The 27,334-nt window shown below is 39.5% G+C and overlaps 1 long non-coding RNA gene across 1 annotated transcript in view; it reads right to left on the bottom strand.

The window, feature by feature from the left end:
* Nucleotides 1-10,947, bottom strand: part of LOC145002035 (uncharacterized) — a 31,389-nt gene extending 20,442 nt beyond the window's left edge. The window contains exon 1 of the long non-coding RNA XR_013661786.1: nt 10,853-10,947. This is a non-coding gene — a long non-coding RNA (uncharacterized LOC145002035). The remainder of the gene's footprint in view (nt 1-10,852) is intronic.
* Between the last annotated feature and the right edge of the window lie 16,387 nt (nt 10,948-27,334).

The raw sequence follows: 27,334 nt of genomic DNA, 5'->3' as shown, positions 1-27,334 counted from the left end.
TTTCAAAACCAATTAAAACCTAATAATACATTTCGTTTATTTTGGTGGAAATTGGTGAATCGTCATTCACCTACCTTCAAATTGTTTTATAGCTTGGAGTACGGCATACCTCTTCTAAGTTATAAAATAGTTTGTTGGGTCCTAGCCTTAATATTTCATATTGGGTGTCATATTAAGGACTTTAAGATCAACTATCTTGAATATCTCCCATAACATGTCTGGTTTAGACATTTATGATCTTCCCAAATCTCTTGAAACAAGCTTTCCTAAATGAAGATGATGTCCCATGGATATCATACTTCTCTCTCCTCCTCCAAATTATTCTCCCTACCCCACAAGTTCTTTAAAAGTTTAAAGTCACTCGAGCCTTATTGGCAAGTAAAGGTCTTGGTGTGGTCACATCTTGGAGATGTAGTCACATATTGACAAGCCGGGAGAGTTGGGTGTCAATGTCTTGAGAAAGTTGGTGGTTCAATCACTTTCTAAGTTACATAGTGAGTTCCTTTGGGACACCTATGAAATAGACTATGACAAGACCCTTAATGATCTTATCTATTGTTAAGATCAACTTCCTGAAACTTTATGGACATTGACAATAGTGACACAGGAAATCCAGGAAAGCATTCTCTTCCCAATGGAAAGGGATCGGCCATAGTCAACTCGGTTGAACATATGGTAAAGAGAAAAGCTAAGTCTGTAATAGTCCTGTGTACCATTATCAAAGGGTCCATATGCTTATATTGCTAAAGGAAGGGTCATTAGCTGCGAAGCTGCCTAATTTACCTAAGGATGTTAAAGTCAATAAGATTGACTCTACTTCAGGTAAAGTCCACTAATCTAACTCTGTTAAGTTTCTATTCTGAGATTCCGGATACATGATGTGACTGGGTCACATGGTAATGTTTTAAGAATCAAAGAAAAGTAAAGGAACTTAAAGAAAGAATATGCTGAATCTGATCGCATAGATGGATTTCTATCACGTAGTTTAAAAAATCGGATTCTTGAGCTACTTCTTAGGAGTTATGAGATATTGCTAAGGAATAGATAACAACAAGTTTTCATATGGATTGTAAGGATAAGTTTTTTCCGCATAGTTTTAAAATAAAAGAAAAATTTTGATTTTATTTATTTAAAAAATATATATATATATATATATATATATATATATATATATATATATATATATATATATATATATATATATATATATATATATATATATATATCCTTACAATGGCATTTGAGGAAAAAAAAATTTGTTGCTTGTATGATTCCATTAATAGCAAGAGTGGAAATATGAAATTGATTCCTTCATTTGTGGTAATGTCTAAATTTACCAAACAAGGAAAGATTCTCATCATCCAAAGTCTCAATTGGACCGAGACTTGGAAGCATGCAAGTTGTATAGCATGATGAATGAGAACTTTCAAGTATTGGAAAAATTAAGACTAATTACTTATTCACATGAATGTGTAAGTCAAGTAATGGACTAAGGGATCGAGTACATAGTCATGTGCACTGATTAAGTCCACCACAAAAGATGTAAGGCTATTCGTCATAGTTTACTAAAGCTCAGTAAATATGATTATACTTACAAGCTTAAGTGTAACTCTGAGACATTGGAAAAAGGTTCCAATGTATGACAGAGCGAATAAGAAGAATCAACTGAGGCAGAAGGATAAAAGTTTCTCAAATCTGAAAAGATGGGAGAGTACTTTAGTATCAGCTTTGTGATCATCTTAATGATTAAGAAACCATATCAAAATTTGTTCTCTAAGAAAGTCTTAGTGCATTCTTATGACTAAGAAGAAGGGATCTTGAAATTGTTGAAATGGTTAAATCAAGAAGATGAGTCATACTTCGTTCCAATACAAGTCTTGGAGTCATACTCGAAGATTGTAATTTGAGTGACATGTCTTTAAGAAGGTTTAAAAACACTTATCAAATGTAAGAGTAAAAGTTTTCTACTCTTGTACATTTGAAATTGGTAAGTTGTGATGTTTTGGATAAAACAAAGACCAACTAAGGCCAATTGTGTGAAGTGTTTGTCTTGATTAGAATCCACACTATCTCTTGGATGTTTGACAAGGAAGTCTTATAGGTCAAGAGGATAGTGGGAGTCTTAAAGGTCTTGAAATTCTCAAGAACTAATCAAGAATGAAACCTGAAGTTCTTCACTAGCACACGACTTGAGGTTTGTAACCTATCGTGTTGACACATTCTGTGCCCATTCCAATTAAAGTTGGCTTTGCATATGAGTTCTTAGAGTTCTCAATTGGTTGCACAACAACTTGGAAGCAATGGTAGGCCCTTGAGCTGCCAGGTGGCAAGAAATTAAGATTGAGTTCAGTCCATATGAGTTTGGATTTGTCATTATCCTTGTCTTGTGACTATGGTTATGATAATTCACATGGATAAGAACACATACACCATTAAATCTAAGTGTCATAAGGTTTCTCTCCGATTCATGAAAATGATGGTGAGGAAACACTTTCACTAAATAGATTTTAGCTAGATAGCAATTGTGATATTTGCATTCTCAAAGTCGTTAGTGGAGCGCGTGTGGTTAACCGGCACACTAACATGGACTTGTGAGAAATGGCAAAGGTCAAAACGATCAAGACTATGATTACGGCATCCCTTTTCATAGCTCTTAAAATTGTTTTGACACGCCCATAAGCTATCTAAGGAAGGTGTATGTTTTTGATAAAGTCTTATCAAAACAATCTAGTATCAGAAATCTGAACTTTGGTAAGAAAGTCAATAAAGTATTGATTTCTAGAAGTCGAGCTTTCTGAGTATATGTCAAAGCTAGTGGGAGCATAATAATCATCATGTTAGTGGGAGCATGATAATTACGATAAGTATTGCAAGCTAGCAATGTTAATTATAGAAAACAAAAGGTTTCAATTGGGAAAAAGTTGTTTTGCTATAATTAAGGGAGAGGAAATTATACTTCATCTCAAATCTATAAGCTTAGATCGTGAGGTTTTAATCATTTAGTCAAGGATATATATGAATTTCATGTTGGAATGGCTCAACATAAGGAAATTCTGTATATGGGTCCATTATTTGCGTTCTTAAATTCGATTATGATTACGGCATCCCTTTTTCATAATCTGAATTATGAGAACTTGGCAAATTGAAATGGAAATGTTATAGCAAAAGACTGGTTTAGTCTTTATGTGAGACATCATGAATCTTGTCCCATATGCTTCAGATATAGGACCGATTACATGTGCTATATTCATCCTTTCTAAAAATTTCCAAATGCCTAGGGCATTAAGAAGGGAAAAGGTTTAGAACTGGATATGACTAAAAGGATTAAACAATTGTCGAGGACAATCTAAGGTTTACCAAAGATTGGTTTCTCAAGGACAATTGGAAGTATAGTGATAATTCTGAAAGGACCATATTGACATAATCTGTAAGGAGGCAACTCTTGTTCAGAAGTGATAGTTGAAATGGAATCTGGAAATGTTTCAAAGTTAGAATTTTCAATCTGTGTAAGATTAAGGAAACTTAATGCAAGAAGGATGGTTCCAAGGACTTGATCTCCTTTGGAATGCTCTGTAATGATTGTTGTTAAGTCTTTCTGACTTTGTGCATAATCATTACAAGAGGATCGATGCATATAAGTTTAGAATCTAACAGATTTCAGTAAATGACATGAATTTGGAATTCATGCATTTGCAGTTGGGAGTGTGAAAAGAGAATCATTGAAGTTATGTTCATTTGATCTAGTTCACAAAATAAAGATCATAGACAAACATATTATGCATACTTGGTGTATGGCATGACTATTGTTTAGAAAAACATAGTGTGCATGCTTGGAGCATGGGACAACTATTGTTTTAAATTCAAGAATAATGTTGATAGCTGAAACAATATACAATGAATAATGTGTAATCATATGGTGATAAATAAAAAGTGTTTTATTTATATTCATAAGTTCTGAGACCATATTGGATTCAATTATTATTGTGTTTCACTTTGCATGTTTTGACTTCCCGAATAAACTAGGTTATTCTTCCGGAATGACTAAGTTATTCAAACCATCCACAGTCGGTCATATGTTGGAAGTAGATATGAATTAAGACTATCATGGGTTGGCTTGTAGAGGTCTAAGTTGTTGGACAAAGGGCTACAACACTCATGAGTGCTCATAAGTTCTGAGTATTGGATTCAACCCGCGCTCATTGGAATCACTTCATGGATTTTATCACGAGTGATCATGAGACGATAATATCTTATATTCTTCAAACCTAGAGATATGAGTTGTTACTATGAGTTGGTTGTACATTGATTGCACGAAACTGCATTTGGTAACTCGGTGCTATAAAACGTGTCTTTATGTATGATTCAACAAGTAGTAGAACAAGCCATATGAGTCGAAGTTTATCCATTCCTTTTACCTTCGGGATGAAAGCGATATCTGTGGGCCCCTCGATGATTTGATGATGACAAATGGAAGTGCTCGGCCGGGCCAGGACTGATTTGATTTGTTCAATTAGTCAGTCGTCATAAATCGGAAATCGGGAAACAACAAATGGACAGAGAGAATGATTATAATCCATGTCTCAGTCTATATGATATCTAGAATGGAGGAATATATGATCCCTTATCTAATGGACAAGTCATTGACAAGATCAGAGTTCATCTACAAGGTCAGAGTTCGACAGAAGCTTTTGAGAGCTACAATTGCCAGTTGGTTCCTGAAGTCATATGCAATAATAGTTTTAGACTTATCCAAGTGGGAGACTGTTGGATTAATGTCTAAGTCCATAACTATAATTGGTAAGACTTGACCCGACCCGGCATGGTCCATTTGGGTTGCACGGCATCATGCACTTGGATAGACTAAATGAGAGAAATAAGACACTTATGGTTATTAATATATTATAAGTTCTAGTATATTAATAATAAGAATAATGAGATTATTTAATTAGTATTGATCAAGAATTAATCTAGGATTAATTAAGTGATCAAAAGAAGACTAATTAAATATATGGATTGATTGTGCAAATCATCCATACTTATATAGTGGGCTAATGCTCCATGGATTATCTAGTTGGGCCAAAACCCATATGATGCTCCATGGATGCTCCATGGTGTATTTGAACCCATGGATCCAAGGAAATGGAAAGTCATGACAATTAGGGTTTGCCCTAATTGTAACACTATATATAGATATTATTCTTGACAAAATCGGCCACTAGTATTATTCTAGAGAAGGCTAGCCGATTTTATGAAGTGTAGAATTCTCTCAAGTTATTCCAAGTGTATTTGGTGTTGTGTGAACCATTTGAGGTGTCACACTTGGGGCACTAAGCACTCAAGCTTCATGAAGACAAGCACCATTAAAGAGGTATGTATTCTATCTTGTTATATTGATATTTTGTATGCTAGATTAGGATAATACCTTGGATGTTCATATTTGCATGTATAATAGAGAAAACATAGATCCAAGGTATTTAGGGTTGCATGTACACTTAGGAGTGTTAGAATGCTCATAACCCAACAGAAACTTCTACACCAATTGTAGATCTTTGTATGTTTTTCAAGCAAATTTGCTCTAGAACACTAAAGGTGGAGGATATGAGGAAAACAAAAGAAGACATTATTAGAATCTTGTGCAAGTTAGAGTTGATTTATCCGCCAGCGTTTTTCGACATCATGATTCATTTAGTTATGCATTTACCTGATCAAGCGATTGCCGGAGGCCCGGTATGTATGATATTGATGTATCCGTTCGAAAGGTATATGATAAAACTAAAAAACTATGTCAGAAATAAGGCGAGGCCGGAAGGTTGTATAGCTGAAGGTTATATTGCTGAACAAGCTTTGACATTTTGTTCGATGTACCTTCGAGAATTCAATCGCCTTGAAAGAAACAAAGACGTTGTCATTGAAAAAAAAAAGTTTTGGATGTTTGAGTCCAAGTGTCGACCGACGAGCGCAACGCAAATCAAACATCTTGATATAACTGAGAAACGTAATATAGAATGGTTTATATTGAATAGTTGTCAAGAAGTCAGACAATACATCGAGTAAGTGTTCTTACTTTTAATTATCTTTCATTATTTATTGTTACTTTTTTCCATTCATCAATTATATATATATATATATATATATATATATATATATATATATATATATATATATATATATATATATATATATATATAGAAAATTCAAATCTGAACCTCCTGAAAGTGACCGAATTTCCCAACCGGTTTCTTGAAAACGTAATAATACTTAACAAACAAATATCTTTCATAAATTTAATGAATCAAGAATACATAACACATCAACATATGTTTAATAGGTTTATCAGATGGAAAAAAGAAAACTCTCCTAAATTCCACAAAGAGTTGTCAACCCTTTCAATGGGTTCACAAATGGATGTTTCTACTTACACTGCATGCATAGTCAACGGTGCTAGGTTTATGATACTTAGTTGTGATGCACAACGCAAAACGCAAAACTCTGGGATTCTAGCAGCTGGTGAGAATGGAGAGAAATATTATGGCCATTTAGAAGAGATTATGGAGGTGCAATATCCATATGATTATTCGACTGTAATATTTCGGTGTAAGTGGTTCGATACGGGAGATATTCCTGATGATAATTTCATAAGTATCGACATAGAAAAAGAAGCGTGCCAAGACAATCAACTCATATATGCTTCGTAAGCCAAACAAGTGTTCTACATCTGCGAGCCTGTTAATCATCGACGAAACCAAAACAACAACGCTCGTTGTGTCGTCGAGCATGTTAATCATCGAAATATTTGGGATTTACAATCCGACAATGCTCGTGTCCAAAATGCTTACAGTGACGCTGTCCAAGATGTCGATAATGTGGAGGCCGAAAATGTTGACATAGTTCAAAACAACTCTTCATCTCGAGCTAGACTTTTTATCGACTTCTCACAATACTTTCAAAACAATATTGACGTAGCTCAAAACAATGTTGATTATGACGATGAAGACGAGACTAAAGTACCTCCGCCAACGTGTAGAATCGATAATGTTTCCGATGAAGAGACTGATTATGATGACGGCGATTCTGATTATGATACAGATGCAGAAGACATTGAAGTATATAATCAAGACTTTGATTAAAAAAATCAAAATTTTTTTTGTAATAGAAACTTTATTTGAAATGTACCTTTAATTCATATTGTTTGTCTAACTTTTATTTATGTTGTTTGTCTATATTGTATATCTTACAATTTCGCAGGGTAACTAACTTTTATTCATATTGTATTTCTATATTGCACATCTTGTAATTTATAGGCTGCAGATGAGGTTTACTTGGGCGACACTCTTGGGCATGATGGCCGATGTAATGGGGCTACATGGAGGTGATGGAGTCGGGGATCCACCACCTCTAGAAGACTTTGATCGTGGTCAGCATGAATAGGATGGTGAGCTTTATTATGATATATTTATTAACTATATTTATTTTTTATAATAAGTTATCGTGACTAATATTTTTAAATGCATTTTTTCAACCGAGCTTCCAAAAAAAAGAAGGGGCATGTCAAAAAATATCGAGTTGGGAAAGTTGACAAGGGCAAATAAGGGAAAGCCCGTAGATTTGGATTTCGATAGGGAGATCACATATTACCCTGTCGGGAAGCGTGGTAATTCGTTCACACATTAAATTGGGAGGTATTTGTGGAACAATGTCCCATTCAACGTATCTAGTTGGAATAATGTTTTCCCCGCCTTAAGGAACGCAACTGTTGTACATCTAAAGGTAACTTAGATGCAATTTTAAGTTTAGTTGTGATTGTTATTTAATTAACTAAATTTTTTGTGTTTTGCAGAATAAATTTGATTTGGACAAAGTTAACATGGATCCGGAGCGTGCTCAACTGTTGCGGAGCATTGATTCGAGTCTTGCAAAAGTTTACAGAGGCTGAAAAAGTAAAGTTCATTCTTATTTTAAGGAAATCGGGGGGCCTGCATATATCCAAGCCGCATTAGCAGCTCCCCTAACGGTATGTCACATGAAAATTGGGCGAAGGCAGTCGAACATTTTCAAACGCCAGAATTTTTCAGACGTTCGGCGTCAAACAAAGAATGTCGTGCAAAACAAGTAGTTGTAAACAGATGGGGATCGAGTTCATACAGCAATGCATGTTTCAAAGAAGTAAGTTATGATATATTTAAATATTTATTTAAAGTATAAGTAATCTAAATTTTAATGTTAAATAGGATATCAGTCGAATCGAAGTTTTTCGTAAGGCCAATTCCAATCACTAAGGGGTATTTTATAGTCCTGCAGTCGAACAACAATACGTAAGTGGTTAATTTGTATTTTCATATAACTGTTTATATCGTCAAAGGTATTTAGTAATCTAATTTTTATGATTTTTATTATTTTTAAAAAATACAAAATGCTTTACTCGAGGAGATAAACCAACGAACCCAAGCTACTTTTGAGGCAAGCGGTCTAGCACCAACTGCTATAAAAGATTTTTTTGAAAGAATATTGGGTGTTCGACGCGGACATATCAGAGGCATTGGGCGTAAATCCCCTACCGTTGTGTCCATGTACGATCAGGAACAACCAATGACACAAGAACAACCACAATCACAGGTAATTATTGGTAAATGCTATAATGAAAAGTAGAATGCTATAATAATATGTTGGTTATAATTTGATATGTTGATATTTTGTAGTTTGGTAATTTTTGGAAAGTAATGCTATCATGGAAAGTAGAATGGTATAATGATATGTTGGTTATGGTTTGATATGTTGATATTTTGTAGTTTGATAATTTTTGGAAAGTACAATGCTATAATGGAAAGTAGAATGGTATAATAATATGTTGGTTGTGCTTTGATATGTTGATATTTTGTAGTTTGGTAATATTTTGGAAAGTAAATGCTATAATGGAAAGTAGATGTAAGTTTAAGTGTATTTGATATGTTGTTGATATTTTGTAGAATGGTATAATTAATTATAATGTTATTCTGATATGTTGTTAATATATTTTGTTTTCTTTATAGTTGCAAATGCTGGAAACAATACTACAGGACCCGGCCTGTTCTGCAGCATTGGAAGAGTGGTTTCGCTAATTGCCGCCACCAAATAATGAAGGAGATGATGATTTAGGACAAGTAGTTATTTTAGGATTTTATGAAACGTTTTGTAATTTGGAAGAATACTGAATGTGGTATGGATTAATATTTTGGATTGATTGTATAATATGTATTAATATTTCTATAAAAACTTATCAGATTATTCAAATGCTATATAGATAAATATTTGGATTGATTATAAATTTAATGTTAAATAAATAAACTAAAAAAAATAAAAGAAATCAAAAGAGTGTATTAGCGGCGACAACTTTTGTGGCGACACGCACGTATTAGCGGTGACAATCTATTAGCGGCGACAGGTGGCATTAGCAACGACACCCAGTATTAGCGGCGACTATATGAGTATTAGTTGCGACAATAAGCGTATTAGCGACCAAATAATACCGGCGACGCATTTGCAGCGACACGTAGCCGCTAAAGGTATTAGCGGCGAGCCGCCTAACCTTTAGCGGCGACAGGTGTCGCCGTTGTTGCCCAATCTTCTTCTTGTAGTATTATGCTAGAATTGCCACTTTTGAGGTTTGTGACGTGGTCATCAACTAAAACGGTATATTTACGGCTTTTCACAATGCAATAGCCGACGTAACTTAGATAATATTCATTTCGTGTGGCCAAGAATATAGGGATATCTTATAAGTGTGTCCCAGCTCATACTAGCTAGTGAAATAATCGTTATGTCAACCCTCGCGGATATTGCATCGTCAAAAGTTGACATTATATCTGGCTAATCATAAAATGTTACAAACTTTATAAGCAAGGGGTCTTACAAAAAGAACGCCCCCTCCATCTATTCCTTCTACCAAACCATAATATCGTCTGTTACTCACTTGGTTACTAACTTTGATTGATGCAACATGCATCCCCAACCCAAGTTTGTCTTTAGCACATTAAATCTTAAATGACATATAAACAATCTTTGGTATCTTCCTAAATTGCGAGTATTTAAATCTATTTTGATAACCAAATTATTATGCTATATCAACGTCAAAAAGATGATAGGAGAGGAACACTAAAAATATATTAAGTACCATTGCAATATATACGATATTAAATATTTGAGGTTCTTGGATAATTTTGTCCTCTATATTACCTCTTAATCTCTGAAATTACGTGCATTAGCCGAAGATATCATTCCTTATATTCAGGAAGTATTGCTATAGTTGGGAATACAGTTAAAGATCTCGTGTTATTGTCATATCCTGCTCATCTTGGACTCCGATTCTTGTGTTACTCTCACAAGTACGAAAGTTTTTTTTTCTTAACAGAAAAAATTTATAATAAAATTAGCGAGAGGCCAGGGTTGAAAGAGCGTTACAACATACATTCACAAGTAGGAGTATAATATTCCATTGTTACCCAAAACCCATAAACTCCCTTAAACTCGCTGTCGAAAACAATAAATTTTGGACAAGAAATTGTACACCCATATGACCGCGTCCAAAACTCTAGAGTCTTTAAATTAGTGTCAAGGATTATTCCATATATGTAAATGACCAATATATAACACTTAGATACGGTGGTTATAGCGTTCACGCTGTCAACTAAGAAAAAGAAAAGCGTATAACTAATTAGAAACCTTAGAAGTATCAACAATGTACGAAAAAACAAGATAAAGCAGAGATGGTGATCATAGCTGTCTTGGTAAGAACCAAGGCAACATTACGTTTACAACACTCTGAAATTACAAATTATGAAAATGAAAACAGATTAATTAAGAAAAAGAAAAATCTAACCTGGAGTAGATCTTTGATTATATTCCATATGAGCATTTTGATATGAATGGAGATGTTGAGCATTTCGTTATGAAGGGAGATTTTGGGAGCTCTATTGCAATGTAGCGAATACAAAGAGAGAGGTGGAATAAATAGGCTTTAGGACCACCGTATTCGTATGCAATACGTAAATACGTAAAATCTACAGATAAAGGTGTTGCTATAAAGTAAAATACGTAAAACTTACAGATAAAGGTCTTGCTATAAAGTGATATGATGTACATTGGGGTGGGGACTAGCAATGACTAAAGTAGGAATAGGTTTGAACGAAATGATAATGAAAGTACAGATAAAAAGGGTAAACATAATCCGTACAACTGTCTTCTTTTGTCTTAGGCTAAAATGAAGAACAATACTCGTGACATCAATGTCTATAACTTTCTTCTTTTGGTTACAAAAAAAAGCAAAGCCTATGGCAATTCGACACCTATTCACATAGTAACCAAATGAAAACATTAAGATATGATATACACACAACCCATATGTTTTTTTCGAGAAGCATGTATATTTGGAAAAATGACAAGTAAATAAAACAATAAATTTTAAAAACAAGTATTTCAGATCATAAAATGTGTATATCTAAATAAGTAAATATGATAGAATATTTTTAAATTCTTTTTTCGAGTGTAATTACATCCAACAACACAAACTTTAAGACTTTAAAATCTACTATATCATTAAAAGCAATATGAAAAATAAAAGTGCTCGAAGCTAAGACATTTAATAAATAAGTCTTAAATTCTATCTACTCACTAGTTTATTGCTCGCAAGACATTGAACTCAACTGGCTCGATTCCACGTATTTGCTTTTGGTTGATAAATTAGATAATATTTGTGTTTATATTTGTATTATCATGTTGTGATGCCATTTATGAATAGCAAATCACAGGTAGCTTGAGTTGTTATGACTAAAAATTGTTTATCACTCTTCCAAGGACATGAAACAGTTTTTTGGAGACCAGTTCTAATCCTTGAATAATGAATATACATCATCTTTTGATGTTGACACTCTGTTGGGCTAATAGGTACCTTTGTTTGTTGTAATCGAGGTGGACGTAGTTTAATCTTGGTAACTGGGCAGGTCCAACAAGGTGGAAGATTCTGCTGCACTATTACACGAACATTTTATCTCAAGAGGCTCTTATTTAATAGTTTTCAAATTTACACTTAATCATACAACCTTTTGAGTTTTTCATATTCATTCCAATATTCTATTCTTTCTGGATGAAGGACTTGCATATTTTTCCAAATATGCATTCATAAAGAGGATAATAAAATCCTATGGCGCCATGTTGCTTTTCAATTGCTAGAGCGTAACATCCTTTCTATTATAATTTTATTTTGTTTTTCCTAATTTTGCACTCCTACCCAAGCAAGCTCCAAGACATGTCTTCAGACATTTTTTTACCCAACTTTTTATATTTTTATAAGCTTTAAAATGCTATGTAAATGACAAAACATCTAAAATGATTTCTAATAAGGTTTTTAAAAAATATAATGATTTTGATTATGTTAGACTTTCACGAACAGTAGAAATTCAAGTGTCAAATGATAGAACATACATACGAAAATTAGATGCAAGTGGATCTTCGCCTATCCACAAATCCTATCAAAAAGGCATCTTTCACCTATCCCCAATCCTAATACGACATACATACTGATTACCAAAACATATGTTTGTCAGCTAGATGAGCATACAAAAAACTCCATTCCAAGGATATATGCTTGCCCTTCTTGTGATCAAAGAAATGCACCCACCATCTAAAACATATAGAGTTTTTATAATTGAAACCCATAAAATATCAACCCAATGATCAAATCTCCATCACCAACGTAACATCATAGCCCTACTAAATGAAAAAAGGCTCCCTACTACCAAACCCCCTCATCATTGGCTGCTACTCTGTCCCATTTAACATATTGAATACGTCTCTAATCTAGAACTGCACCCAAAACAAGTCTAGCCCTTAAATCCTCTAAACCTCTCAAAACTAAAAGAGCTGTAAGAAAAATGTAACACCGTAAATTTCAAAACAATTTTTCAAATTTTTTATAAAACGTAATTCATTCAATATTCAGAAAACAACCATATTTAATTATCCAATTCAAGTAAATACAAAATCCCAAGATCTCAAAATCATAACTCCCATGCGTGTGTACTGATCAAGCCGGCGCCTTCCCGCGATCGTCACTAGTACCTAAAACAAATAACATCAAACACTGTAAGCACAAAGCTTAGTGAGTTCCCCAAAATACCACATATAACACATATTAGCCACTCGAGGCTATAACTATGTGGGTTCGTGCACCCAAACTCTGTGAACCCTCAGGTTCTAACTATATAAACATGCACAACATAAATCACATAGAAATAATGCAGTACAACACATAACATGCATAGCATACAAATACTATATCACATAACTCTGGTTACCTACTCAAGGTAAAGTATAGTGAGAAGACTCACCTCGCGTGTCTCGGTAAGTCGTGAATCCTGAAATCACAAGTGCTCGATCTCCCGAGCTATAGTCCTCCTAAATCACAATACATCTCTAATTAACACTTTCCCAACTAAGGTTGACTACTCTTTAACAAGCCAACTTAGGTCAACGTTGGTCAACGATCAACGGTCAACTTTGACCGAACTCGGCGAGTGCACTATAGCGACTCTGCGAGTCTGAGCGTATGCACTGATTTCACTGAAATCCTCCCTTGATACGTCGATTATTATCCTAACTCGACGAGTTCCACCTGGCATGAGTTGTAGGGCCACCACGACTCAACTCGCCGAGTCTCAAGAACAACTCGGCGAGTCCAGCTTGATTCAGTCCACCTGTACACTCTGACTCCCCCCTGGCTCACTGAGTCAACCCTCTCCAAATCGGCAAGACCACTCACTGTGTGGTCGGAAAATATTCATACTACTCGCCGAGTCTGTTCTTCGGACTCGGCAAGTCCGTGCCATGCAATGACTCAAACTTGCTCATAAGGTCAGATCCAGCCCATTAACCCATAGATCCAGTCCTTCCAAGCTTATTTAGCACGTAAAGTCACTATCTTGATGCACATACAATATCTATATGGCCATATATGATGCTTTTGACCCATAAACTACAACTCAAGGTCATAAACTCCATTGCCATACATAAAGCTTGATGAGTGAGGCTCTCTGGACCTCTATGGATCCAGATCCATAGCCTCAACACAAGAAGGGAACTATTTGGCATCAAATCAACCCAATAATGTCCATAAGAAACCCTAAATCCCATTATACTTCACAAAACAGAAGATAAGCCAAAATCATACCTCTAGATCGATGATCTAAGCTTCAAATCCACAGTATAGCAACCTCCTTTTCTTCCTCTTGCCTAGAATCTCCTCCTACTTTGCTAAATGACACACACAAGGTCAAGAAATTCTTCCTTTCTCTCTCAAAACGTTCAAGCACTCAAGGGTTTCTCTCTAAGGGTTGGGTGAGCACAAATGATGACCATAAGGCCCTTTAAATAGGTCTCAAACCCCAGAATTTAGAGTTTCACCACACAGCATGGACTCGCCGAGTCCGGACATGAACCCGTGCCCAAAACTGCGATCCTACTCGGCGAGTTTGAGCTCCAACTCGCCGAGTCCACTCACAATTCCCAAAAATAAGCCAAAAATAAATACCTGGAAATTCCGGGTTGTTACAATTCTCCCCCACTAGAACTAGACTTCGCCCTCGAAGTCTTATTCTGCAAATAACTCTGGATGCTGCTCTCGCATCTCACACTCCGGTTCCCACATCATCTCGGACCCCTTCCGATGCTGCCACTGAACCAAGACCAAAGGTACCTCCTTGTTCCTCAGAACTTTGATTTTCCGATCTCTGATGGCCACTGGTCTCTCAGCATAATTCAGGCTCGCATCCACCTGAATATCATCTAATGGAACCACTGCCGACTCATCGGCTATACACTTCCGCAATTGCGACACATGGAAAGTGTCGTGAATCTGCCCTAACTCTGCTGGCAAATCCAAGCGATAAGCTACCCTGCTTACCCTCGCGACTACCCGAAATGGTCTGATATATCGGGGCCCTAACTTGCCCCTCTTCCTGAATCGAATAACTCCCTTCCAAGGAGAGACCTTCAGGAGCACAAAATCACCGACCTGGAACTCAAGTTCGAACCGACGTCTGTCCGCATAACTCTTCTGTCGACTCTGAGCAGTCAGTAACCTCTATTTGACCTGCTGGATCTGCTCTATCGTCTGAAGTACTATCTCCGTGTTTCCCATAACATGTTGCCCGACTTCTCCCCAGCAAATGGGGGTCCGACACTTCCTCCCGTACAACAGCTCAAAGGGTGGCATACCGATACTCGAATGATGGCTGTTGTTGTAAGAAAACTCGACCAACGGCAAATACGTATCCCAACTTCCCCCGAAATCAAATACACATGCTCGGAGCATGTCCTCAAGGGTCAGAATCATCCGCTCACACTGTCCGTTTTTCTGAGGGTGATATGCGGTACTAAAATGCAGCCTAGCACCCAACTCCTCATGGAACTTCTTCTAGAATCTGGAAGTGAAACGCACATCCCGGTCGGAGACAATCGAGATCGGCACCCCATGCCGAGATACCACTTCCCTCACATATATCTCTGCTAACTTCTCTGCGAAAGAACTCTCACGGATGGCAACGAAGTGAGCGCTCTTCGTCAACCTGTCCACAATCACCCAAATTGCATCAACTCCCCGAGCAGTCCTTGCCAATTTGGTGATGAAATCCATGGTGATCTGTTCCCACTTCCATTCGGGAACCTCCAATGGCTGCAACATACCATGCGGCCTCTGATGTTCGGCCTTAACCTTATGGCAGGTTAAGTACCTCTCAACGAACCACGCAACATCTCTCTTCATACAGGGCCACCATTACTCTTTCCTCAAATCCAAATACATCTTAGTGGCCCCTTCTGGTTTTCCGACCTCACTGCCTCAGCCTGTGTTCCTCGAATGGTGTCCAGCACCGGAGTCATCACGATCAAACGCAAACATACACCTCGCAATGGGGCACTCTTCGCCCGACGACTCAGGGCGTCGGCTACCACATTAGCCTTGCCCAGATGGTACAGGATCTCACAATCATAATCCTTAACCACATCCAACCACCTCCTCTGCCGCATATTTAGGTTGGACTGATCCATCAAATACTTCAGACTCTTATGGTCAGTGTATATCGTACACCGAATCCCATACAAATAATGGCGCCAAATCTTGAGGGCGAACAACACTGCCCCCAACTCTAGGTCATGGGTGGGATACCTCATCTCATGAGGCTTCAACTGCCTCGATGCATACGCTATCACATGCCCTCTCTGCATCAGCACCGCTCCCAACCCCAAAATCGATGCGTCACAGTATACAAAAAAGTCCTCCATTCCCTCCGGGAGGGCTAACACCGGGGCCTCGCATAACCTTTGGCGAAGCGTCTCAAAGGAGGCCTGCTGCTCGGGGCCCCATGAAAAAGCAACACCCTTCCGGGTCAACCTAGTGAGTGGCACTGCGATCTTAGAGAAATCCCTGATAAATCTCCGATAATAACCGGCCAACCCTAGAAAACTCCTGATCTCGGAGGGTGACCTCGTCACCTCCCAAGTCATCAATGCCTCCACTTTGGCCGGATCGACCAATATCCCATCAAGGTTAACAAGATGTCCTAGGAACTGGACCTCTCGCAACCAGAAATCACACTTGGAGAATTTGGCATAAAGCCTCTCCGATCTCAGAACTCCGAGGATCTCCCTCAAATGCTCCTCATGCTGCTCCCTAGATCTCGAATATACCAAAATGTCATCAATAAATACGATCACCGACCGATCCAACATCAGCCTGCATACCCGGTTCATGAGATCCATGAACACTGCTGGAGCATTGGTGAGCCCGAAAGGCATCACCACAAACTCATAATGCCCATAACGCGTCCTAAACGTTGTCTTCTGGACGTCCTCATCTTGTACCCTCACCTGATGGTATCCAGACCTCAAATCGATCTCGGAGAACCAAGATGCTCCCCGCAATTGGTCTAACAAATCATCGATCCTCGGCAACAGGTAACGGTTCTTGACCGTCAGCTTGTTAAACTCTCGGTAATCAATGCACATCCGGTGTGAACCATCCTTCTTCTTTACAAACAGAATGGGCGCTCCCCACGGCAAGCTACTCGGCCGAATAAACCCTTTCCCCAGCAGCTCCTGAAGCTGCGAGGATAACTCTTGCATCTCTGGAGGTGAAAGACGATAAGTCACCTTAGCGATAGGCGCGGCCCCCGGGACCAAATCAATACCGAACTCTACTTGCCTCACGGGAGGCACCCCCGACAACTCCTCTGGAAAGACATCCGGGAACTCACGCACTATAGGAACCTCCTCCACCGACCTCGGCCTCCTGGAATCAACCCGCGTATCTAACACGTACACCACAAAACCCTTAAAGACCTGCTATAGACACTGCCTCACCCTAGCGGCCGAACAAAATGCTGATCCAGAACGGGTACCCTCGCCGTACACTGTAAGAACTCCCCCACTAGGGTCTCGTATAGTCACTAGCTGCCACTCGCAGTCGATAACCGCACCGAACTTGCTCAACTAGTCCATGCCCACGATGACACAAACATCCCCCATGTTAATAGGAACCAAATCAATCGGGAACTCAACACCGAAAATCTCGAGTACGCACCCACGGATCACCTGCGTGGCATATATCGCCTTCTCATCAGCTATGGAAACTCTCAGAGGCCGACTCAGCGCCTCACGACTAACACTGATGTGTTGACTAAAAGCCAAAGACACAAAGGACCGACTCGCACCCGAGTCAAATAATACCAAGGTAGGTACAGAATTCACAAGAAAAGTACCTACGCATAACATAATATGAGCATAATATTTCAACATTATAATAAATACATACCAACCACGACATCGGGCACTGCGCGGACCCCCTCCGTGGTCAACTGAAACGCTCTCCCACATGCCCTCGGCGCCTCGGCCTTCACTGGCCCACTCCCGATAGCTCTGATGGCGGCAGGGGCAGATCCCTGAGCTGATCCCCGCAACTGCGGACACTCTGCCTTCCGGTGTCCGGTCTGGTTGCAGTGAAAACATACTGCAAACCCCTTGGAGCAGTCCTTGGCCATATGCCCCTCCTTGCTACATTTGTAGAAAGATCCCGCTTTACACACTCCATCATGACCCTGGCCGCACTTTCCACAAGTGCGGCCCTTCTGGCTCCCTGATTTGGGATCAATGGGCTTGGCCCACTTGGTTGCCAGCTGGAATTGTGCTGGTCGTCGATCCCTCCCATGAGACTCAGCCTCCTCCCTAGCCTGAGTCTCCAGCTCGATCTCCCTCTTCCGGGCATTTGCCTAAAGCTCAGCAAATGTCTGGTATGAGGATTTCGCCACGAACTCCCAAATGTCCCGTCTCAAAATACTCAAACATCGACTCATACGTGCCTGCTCAGTGGACACGTGCTCACGGCAGAACATCGACCTCTCATGAAACATCCTGGTAATCACCGTAACAGACTCAGTACCCTACTTGAGGGTCAGAAACTCCTGGGCCAAACGCTTTTTCTCCAACTGGGGAACGTACTCATCTCGGAACATGGCAGTGAACCTCTCCCAGGTCACTGCCGCAAGCTCAGTAGGCGAAAAGTGTGATGTGACAAACTTCCACCAGTCATTCGCTCCCAAGCGAAGCTGGTTCAGCGCGAACCGTACTCTCAAATGCTCAGGAGATGAGCAAGTGAAGAAACACCCCTCTATGTCAGAAATCCATCTCATAGCTGCCACCGGGTCCTGGGTCCCATCAAACTCTGGTGGTTTCGTGTTGCTGAACTCCCGGAACAACAACGCGTCACCACCCTGTAGCCTAGCAGCTGCAACAGCTGCAGTGGCCGCCACAACCGCAGCCTAAGAAAAAGCGGCATAACGCTCGTCGAAGGTCTCAATCAGCGCGGTTGTAATAGACCCGAACATCTCTGGTATCTCTGCCTTGATGACCGCAGCCACCTCCTCATGAATGATCTGTCGGATCTCCTCATCACTAGCCCCGACACCCTCCGGCATATGACGTGTCCTCACCATGATCAACCTCTGAAATACAACATACGATAAATTAGAATCCGCTCGAGCATACTCACACTCGACAACCCATCCCTCCTTGATCCTTGGTATTCCGAAGATTCTTACTTGGACCGTGCACCGCCCTAGTGCTTTCAGTAGTACGGGGCCAATACTACTGTCCACACCGTCTCAGTACACACCCTAAATCCTTCTCTTTGGATCCCAAATTCCAAGTACTCTATCACTCTCTAACAGATCTCTCATAAGCTCCTCGCTGCTACCTATTCGCTCTCAAGCATCTCATAGCAGCTCACATCTCCCTAGGCTAAGGCATCACAAATCAGGGCACTCTAGTCCAAATAAGTATACCTAGCCTACTCTAGCAAGAGAATACATCAGATCAATTTCCATAAACATATAATAAGGGTATTTTGGGAAATCACCGTTCAGGCGCTGACTGATCGTACACACGTTTCTTCTTTGAATTTCTCTAAAAATCTTTTACTATTAGAAAATTTTAATTCTCTTTTGAAAATATTTTCCAAATCCTCAGTTTGAGTTCAAATAGTCCCGAAGGTGTACCCTAATCCCTCAAACCAAGGCTCTGATACCAAATTGTAACACCATAAATTTCACAACGAAATTTCAAATTTTTTATAAAACATAATTCATTCAATATTCAGAAAACAACCATATTTAATTATCCAATTCAAGTAAATACAAAATCCCAAGATCTCAAAATCATAACTCCCATGCGTGTGTACTGATCAAGTCGGCGCCTTCCCGCGATCGTCACTAGTACCTGAAACAAATAACATCAAACACTGTAAGAACAAAGCTTAGTGATTTCCCCAAAATACCACATATAACACATATTAGCCACTCGAGGCTATAACTCTGTGGGTCCGTGCACCCAAACTCTGTGAACCCTCAGGTTCTAACTCTATAAACATGCACAGCATAAATCACATAGAAATAATGCAGTACAACACATAACATACATAGCATACAAATACTCTATCACATAACTCTGGTTACCTACTCAAGGTAAAGTATAGTGAGAAGACTCACCTCGCGTGTCTCGATAAGTCGTGAATCCTGAAATCACTAGTGGTCGATCTCCTGAGATATTGTCCTCCTAAATCACAATACATCTCTAATTAACACTTTCCCAACTAAGTTTGACTACTCTTTAACAAGTCAACTTAGGTCAACGCTGGTCAACGGTCAACTTTGACCGGACTCGGCGAGTGCACTATAGCGACTCGGTGAGTCTGAGCATACACACTGATTTCCCTGAAATCCTCCCTTGACACGTCGAGTATTCTCCTAACTCGACGAGTTCCACCTGGCATGAGTTGTGGGGCCACCACGACTCAACTCGTCGAGTCTCAAGAACAACTCGGCGAGTCCAGCTTCATTCAGTCCACCTATCCACTCTGACTCCCCCTGGCTCACTAAGTCAACCCTCTCCAACTCGGCAAGACCACTCGCTGTGTGGGCGGGCAATATTCATACTACTCGCCGAGTCTGTTCTCCGGACTAAGCGAGTCCGTGCCATGCAATGACTCAAACTTGCTCATAAGGTCAGATCCAGTCCATTAACCCATTGATCCAGTCCTTCCAAGCTTATTTAGCACGTAAAGTCACTATCTTGATGCACATACAATATCTATATGGCCATATATGATGCTTTTGACCCATAAACTACAACTCAAGGTCATAAACTCCATTTCCATACATAAAGCTTGATGAGTGAGGCTCTCTGGACCTCTATGGATCCAGATCCAGAGCCTCAACACAAGAAGGGAACTATTTGGCATCAAATCAACCCAATAATGTCCATAAGAAACCCTAAATCCCATTATACTTCACTAAACAGAAGATAAGCCGAAATCATACCTCTACATCGATGATCTAAGCTTCAAATCCATAGTATAGCAACCTACTTTGCTTCCTCTTGCCTAGAATCTCCTCCTTCATTGCTAAATGACACACACAAGGTCAAGAAATGCTTCCTTTCTCTCTCAAAACGTTCTAGCACTCAAGGGTTTCTCTCTAAGGGTTGGGTGAGCACAAATGACGGCCATAAGGCCCTTTAAATAGGTCTCAAACCCCAGAAATTAGGGTTTCACCACACAGCGTGGACTCGCTGAGTCCACTCTTGGACTCGCCGAGTCCGGATGCGAACCCGTGCCCAAAACCACGATCCTACTCGGCGAGTTTAAGCTCCAACTCGCTGAGTCCACTCACAATTCCCAAAAATAAGCCAAAAATAAATACCGGGAAATTTCGGGCTGTTACAAAAAATTGACATCGACTAGATATCTAATCACCCTAAAACAGACATAATCAAAGTAAGTTATCTTCCAAAAGAAGACATTTATCCTTACAACCCGATAGCCTACTCTGAAACCAATCAAACACAAAAGACCACGCAGAAACCTGAATTATATTTTCACCCACTGGAACACCAACAATAATAAGAGAAAACTCAGCCACAATTTTGTTGGAATAGTGTCTAAGGCTATAACTATATTCGGTGGTGCATGGTCCTTTTGGGTTGCCTTCACCATAGCAACTTGAAGGATGATTTATTAAGAGAGAGTAAATATTATAAGGAATAATATTTGGCTATTTGATTAATATAAGTCATAAATTAATTGGTATTAATTTGGTGACTTAAAGAGATTAATTAAATAAGAGGGTATAAACTGTCAATTGTTTGATAGTTAAACTTTAGACTGTAAATCCATTAAGATATACCTTGGACGGATTCTAAGAGCTTTAGGATAGCTCAAATCGTCCATAGGGTTATCTATGGAATGGATTTGGATAGCCTTAAGAGAAGATTATCCAATTAGGGTTTAGGGTGAAACCCTTAAGGAGTCTAATAGTATAAATAGACCCTATGGATGAGGGAGTTCGACACATAACCTTAAGCAAGGAACCTCTGGTCGAATTCCTCCCCTCTCCTCTCTCCTAAATCATCTTGCTTGCTATTGGTGTTTGTAAGCCATTAGAGGAGTGACAATTGTGACTCTAGAAGCTCCAAGACAAACAAGATCAACAAGGGATTCAAAGGTATGATTCTAGATCTGTTTCAATATTGTTATTTAACCTAATTAGCCATTATAAGTCTTGGATTCAAAAGCATGTTTATTAGAAAGCCTAGATCCAAGCATTAGGGTTTTTGCATGCGCACATAGGAAAGTTCTTATGGCTAAAACCCATCAGTGGTATCAAAGCCTAGATTGGTTTTCTTTAAATTGTTGCTTGAATAACTGGAACAAACCTGCAAAATTCGATTTTTTGGGTTTTGAGTGACTGACTCGGCGAGTTCCAAGGTGGACTCGTCGAGTAGGCCTGACTCGGCGAGTCCCCTTGTGCACTCGGCGAGTCCAGGCGTCAGGAATGGCCAGATTCGGGATTTTTTCATAATTATCTTATGGAAACTTACCTTAATCATATTAGATCAATGTAAATCCGATTTTTTGATAAATATGACTATTATCTTGATCTAATTAAAGATATTTATCATCCAATAAAATATTTAATTTCCTTATATGATAATGATTAATTATTTTGGTAATTATCTTCAAAGAAATCAAGATAAATCAAATAAAGATAATTAGAATATTAATTGTTAATTGGAATTATTTGTTATTTGATCCTTCATGTTTTAAATGTTTAAAACCTACCCTAAAGTTTTGAAATTTATATTTGTGATTAAAAGTTTTAATTTAGACAACTTAAATTTCAAACCCTAGATTTTGAAAAGTTTAAAATGCAGCCCTATACTTATATGATATTACTAGAATAATATATATATGTATAACTAAATGCTAGTCTTACCGTTAGTAGGCCTCATTCACGAAGCCGATCTATAAGGTGGGTATAAGGTTGCGGCCTATAAAATGGCGCTTAATGGGTGTACACTCACACCCACCGCTTGCTTGATTGGTGGAGGGTCGTTAGCCGAACGGGTAGGATAGGGCAACCTCATCCTCTCATTAAAAGTATAATAAGAAATACGAAGTAACTAAATTTTTTTTTAAAATTCCCAATCTTAGTTACTTTAGGAAAAGTGAATTGATGCAATCCCATGAAATTACACTTTGCACCTTGCTAAGATGTTAGTGGAGCGTGTGTGGTTTACCGGCACACTAATTGGTTCTAAGCGAAGGTGGCAAAGGGTGATTCATTGTTCATCATAGGTCGATGGAGCGTGTGTGGTTTACCGGCACATCGAATATGTGATCGTTACAATGAAGGCACCATGTGAATTTGCATGGTAATTCACACCCGCTTTGTGATCCTCGGCATCCCAGTCACAAACAAGAGGGGCATATCGAGATTTAAACATGCCATTGAATAGTTCAATGAATCTCATCCGAACCTAGGAATTCTCGAAAATACTTAGGACTAATAGTTTAAGTTTTGTGATGGAGAATTAGTGAATCGTCATTCACTTACCTTCAATTTATTTGCATGTTAGATTACGGCATCCCTTTTCTAGTATGTAAATGTTATTGTTGGATCCTAGCCCTAATTTTTCTTATTGGGTGATAATTAGGGATTCTTATTCTAATCAATCCTTGTCCTTTCTATAGATGTCAAACGCAAACAACGCTGCTGCTAGTTCTTTCACGTTGATGAGCCTTTGCCAAAAGGTCACCTTCGATGGAACGAACTTTAGCGAATGGATAAGATACATTCGCACCATTGCTCGTTATGAGGATAAAGAGTATGTCCTCGATGAGAAGCTCAAGAAAATCAACCCCGAAGTTGCTACTCCCACCGAAATCACCGCCTTTGAAACTCATGAGCGAGATGCAACGAAAGTACATTGCATCATGATCGCCACCATGAACTCCGAATTCCAAAAGTCCTATGAGGACATGTATCCATACGAGACGCATCAAGACTTGTTGGAGAGGTACCACCAAAACGCGAGACAAGAGCGTTATGAGATTTTCACTAACATGATCTCCGCTAAGATGGGTCATGGAGAATCTCTTACCGTGCACCTGCAAAAGATGCAAAGGTATGTCGATCGCCTTCGCAAATTAAATGTTGACTTCGGTGAAAACTTGGCGATCGATATGGTGCTTCACTCTTTGCCTCCGATGTACAACCAATTTAGGATGACCTACCACATGAACAAAGAGGAGGTCACTCTAAGTAAACTCCAAGGTCTCTTGAGGGTTGCTGAGAGCAATTTCAAGGACAAGTCTGTTGCACCAACTCCCAATCCATCCGCTGCTCCTGTCTTGGCTATTGGTCAAGGGAAGGGAAAGAAGAGGAAAGCTTCTTCAAATAACTATCGAAAGGTGAAAGCCCGAGATGGTTCCTCTTCTAGTGGGACCAAAGTTGATCCCTCTAAGCCCTGCTCTAACCCGAAGGAGGCAGAGTGCCACCACTACCACAAGATAGGACATTGGAAGAGAAGCTGCCCGGATTACCTGCAAGCCATCAAGGAAGGAAAGATCAAGCCATCTTTCGCAGGTATATATGCAATCAAATCTAACGATTCTAATCATGCTATTTCTTGGGTTCTTGACACCGGTTGTGGTTATCACATTTGTTCTAATGTGTAGGGACTAAGAAGAAGTAGGGATGTGGAGCAAGGAAGGATCAATCTAATCATGGGGAACAGAAGATCGTCACCTGTGACCAAGATTGGAGTGTATTCTTTAGTGCGTAAGAATAGTTTAGTTTTAGATTTGAACAATTGTTTCTATTCGCCAGAAATGGCTAGAAACATCATTTCATTTCATGGTTTATATAGACAAGGATTTAGATTTTCTTTTAATAATGAGAATGGTTCTATTTTGGCTTATCTAAATGGTGTCTTTTACTTTGAAGCTATACCATGTAATGGAATATATGAAACTGTTATGATTGTTGATAACTTAGGAAATGATGTTTTGAATATTGATTCTTCCACTAGTATGGATAAAGCATCCTTGTGGCATTGTTGTCTTGGACATGTCAACAAGAAACGCATAGCCCAACTCCAAAAGGATGGAGTGTTGGAGTCATTCGACCTTAGGGAAGATGACACATGCGAGTCTTGTTTACTTGGAAAGATGACTAAGTCACCCTTCACGAGTACTTGTGAAAGGGGTGAGGGATTATTAGACCTAATACATACCGATGTATGTGGACCTTTTAGATCAACCACGAAGGATGGGAACCGCTTCTATGTGACTTTTACCGATGATTATAGTAGATATGGGTATATCTATTTAATCAAGCAAAAGTCAGAAACCTTTGAAAAGTTCAAAGAGTTCAAGAATGAAGTGGAGAATCAATTGGGCAGGAAAATCAAGATGCTTCGATCTGATCGAGGAGGAGAGTACCTAAGTCTTGAATTCCACGATTATCTCAAGGAGTGTGGAATAGTTTCGCAATTGACGCCTCCTAGGACACCGCAGTTGAATGGTGTGGCAGAAAGGCGTAATCGAACCTTATTGGATATGGTTCGCTCTATGATGAGTCGTGCTTCACTACCTATCTTCTTTTGGGGGTATGCCTTAGAGACTGCCGCCCATATCCTTAACCGAGTCCCTACTAAGAAGGTTGCCAAAACACCTCACGAGATGTGGACGGGGAAAGCTCCCTCGTTGGCACATATCAAGGTTTGGGGTTGCGAGGCTTTCGTAAGACGAGATACTCACGACAAGCTTGAACCTCGAAGTGAGCGATGTATTTTCATCGGCTACCCGCAAACTTCCTTTGGAAATCTCTTCTATAGACCGAAAGATAATGTTATCTTTGTTGCGAGGAGAGGAGTTTTCCGAGAGCGAGAACTCATAAGCCAAGGAGACAGTGGGAGGCAAATCGAACTTGAAGAGATTCAAGAGTCGATTGATGAAGGAACCTCTACCGCTGTCATTCAACCCGAGGAGGAAACTCCGGTTGAACCGATTGATGAATCCTTACCTCTTAGACGTTCCGATAGAGTTAGAGTTCATCCCCAGTTTTATGGTTTTCATATTACTACCGAAGGGGACACGTATATTAGTGATGGTACACTAGTAAATCTTGATGAACCTAATAGCTATAAGGAAGCCATGGCAGGCCCGGAGTCTGCGAAATGGAAAGAGGCGATGGATAGCGAGATCCAATCCATGTACGATAACCAAGTTTGGAATTTGGTTGATTACGTGCCCGAACGTAAGACCGTAGGGTGCAAGTGGATCTTCAAGAAGAAGACCGACGTGGATGGGAACGTACACACATATAAAGCGCGTTTGGTTGCGAAGGGCTTTACTCAAACTCCCGGAGTTGACTATGATGAGACCTTCTCAACAGTTGCGAAGATTAAATCTATTAGAGTGATGCTAGCAATTGCCGCATTTCATGATTATGAGATTTGTCAAATGGATGTCAAGACCGCTTTCCTTAACGGAAAGTTGGCTGAGGATGTTTACATGGCTCAGCCAGAGGGGTTTGTGGATCCGAAGCATCCGAATAGAGTGTGTAAGCTTGAGAAGTCCATTTATGGACTTAAGCAAGCGTCTCGCAGATGGAATCTTTGCTTCGATGAGAAAGTAAAAGAGTTTGGATTTGTACGAAGCGAAGACGAATCTTGTGTATATGTCAAAGCCAGTGGGAGTATAGTAAGCTTCCTCGTTCTATATGTCGATGACATATTACTCATAGGAAACGACATCCCGACTCTGCAGGAGGTTAAGTCCTGGCTTGGGAAGTGCTTCGCTATGAAGGACCTCGGAGAGGCTTCTTACATTTTGGGAATAAGGATAGTAAGAGAAAGAAGTAAGAAACTAATTGGACTTAGTCAGAATACTTACTTGCAGAAGGTACTAAAACGTTTTAGTATGGAAAACTCAAAGAAGGGAGAACTACCGATACAAGGAAATGCCAAGTTGAGTAAGACTCAAAGTCCGAGTACCGAAGCTGAGATAGCGGAAATGAGCCGAGTACAATACGCTTCCGCAGTTGGCTCAATCATGTACGCTATGACTTGTACTCGCCCTGATGTAGCCTTCGCTTTGAGCATGGTTAGCAGATATCAAGGGAACCCTGGCAAAGCACATTGGATTGCGGTGAAGAACATCCTTAAGTACCTTCGGAGGACGAAGGAATGGTTCTTAGTCCTTGGAGGGAGTGATGACTTGAAGGTGCGAGGGTATAGTGACGCCAGCTTTCAGACCGACAGGGACAACTACCGTTCGCAGTCGGGCTGGGTCTTTACCCTAAATGGAGGAGCAGTGACATGGAAAAGTTCCAAGCAAGAAACCGTAGCTGATTCAACGTGCGAATCAGAGTACATCGCAGCGAGCGAAGCGTCGAAGGAGGCAATATGGCTGAAG

The sequence above is a fragment of the Lactuca saligna genome, chromosome 6, assembly GCF_052625555.1.
Source record: "Lactuca saligna cultivar CGN05327 chromosome 6, ASM5262555v1, whole genome shotgun sequence".
NCBI lineage: Eukaryota > Viridiplantae > Streptophyta > Magnoliopsida > Asterales > Asteraceae > Lactuca > Lactuca saligna.
Note: the sequence above shows the minus strand (reverse complement) of the source record. Positions and strands in the feature narration are given on the sequence as shown.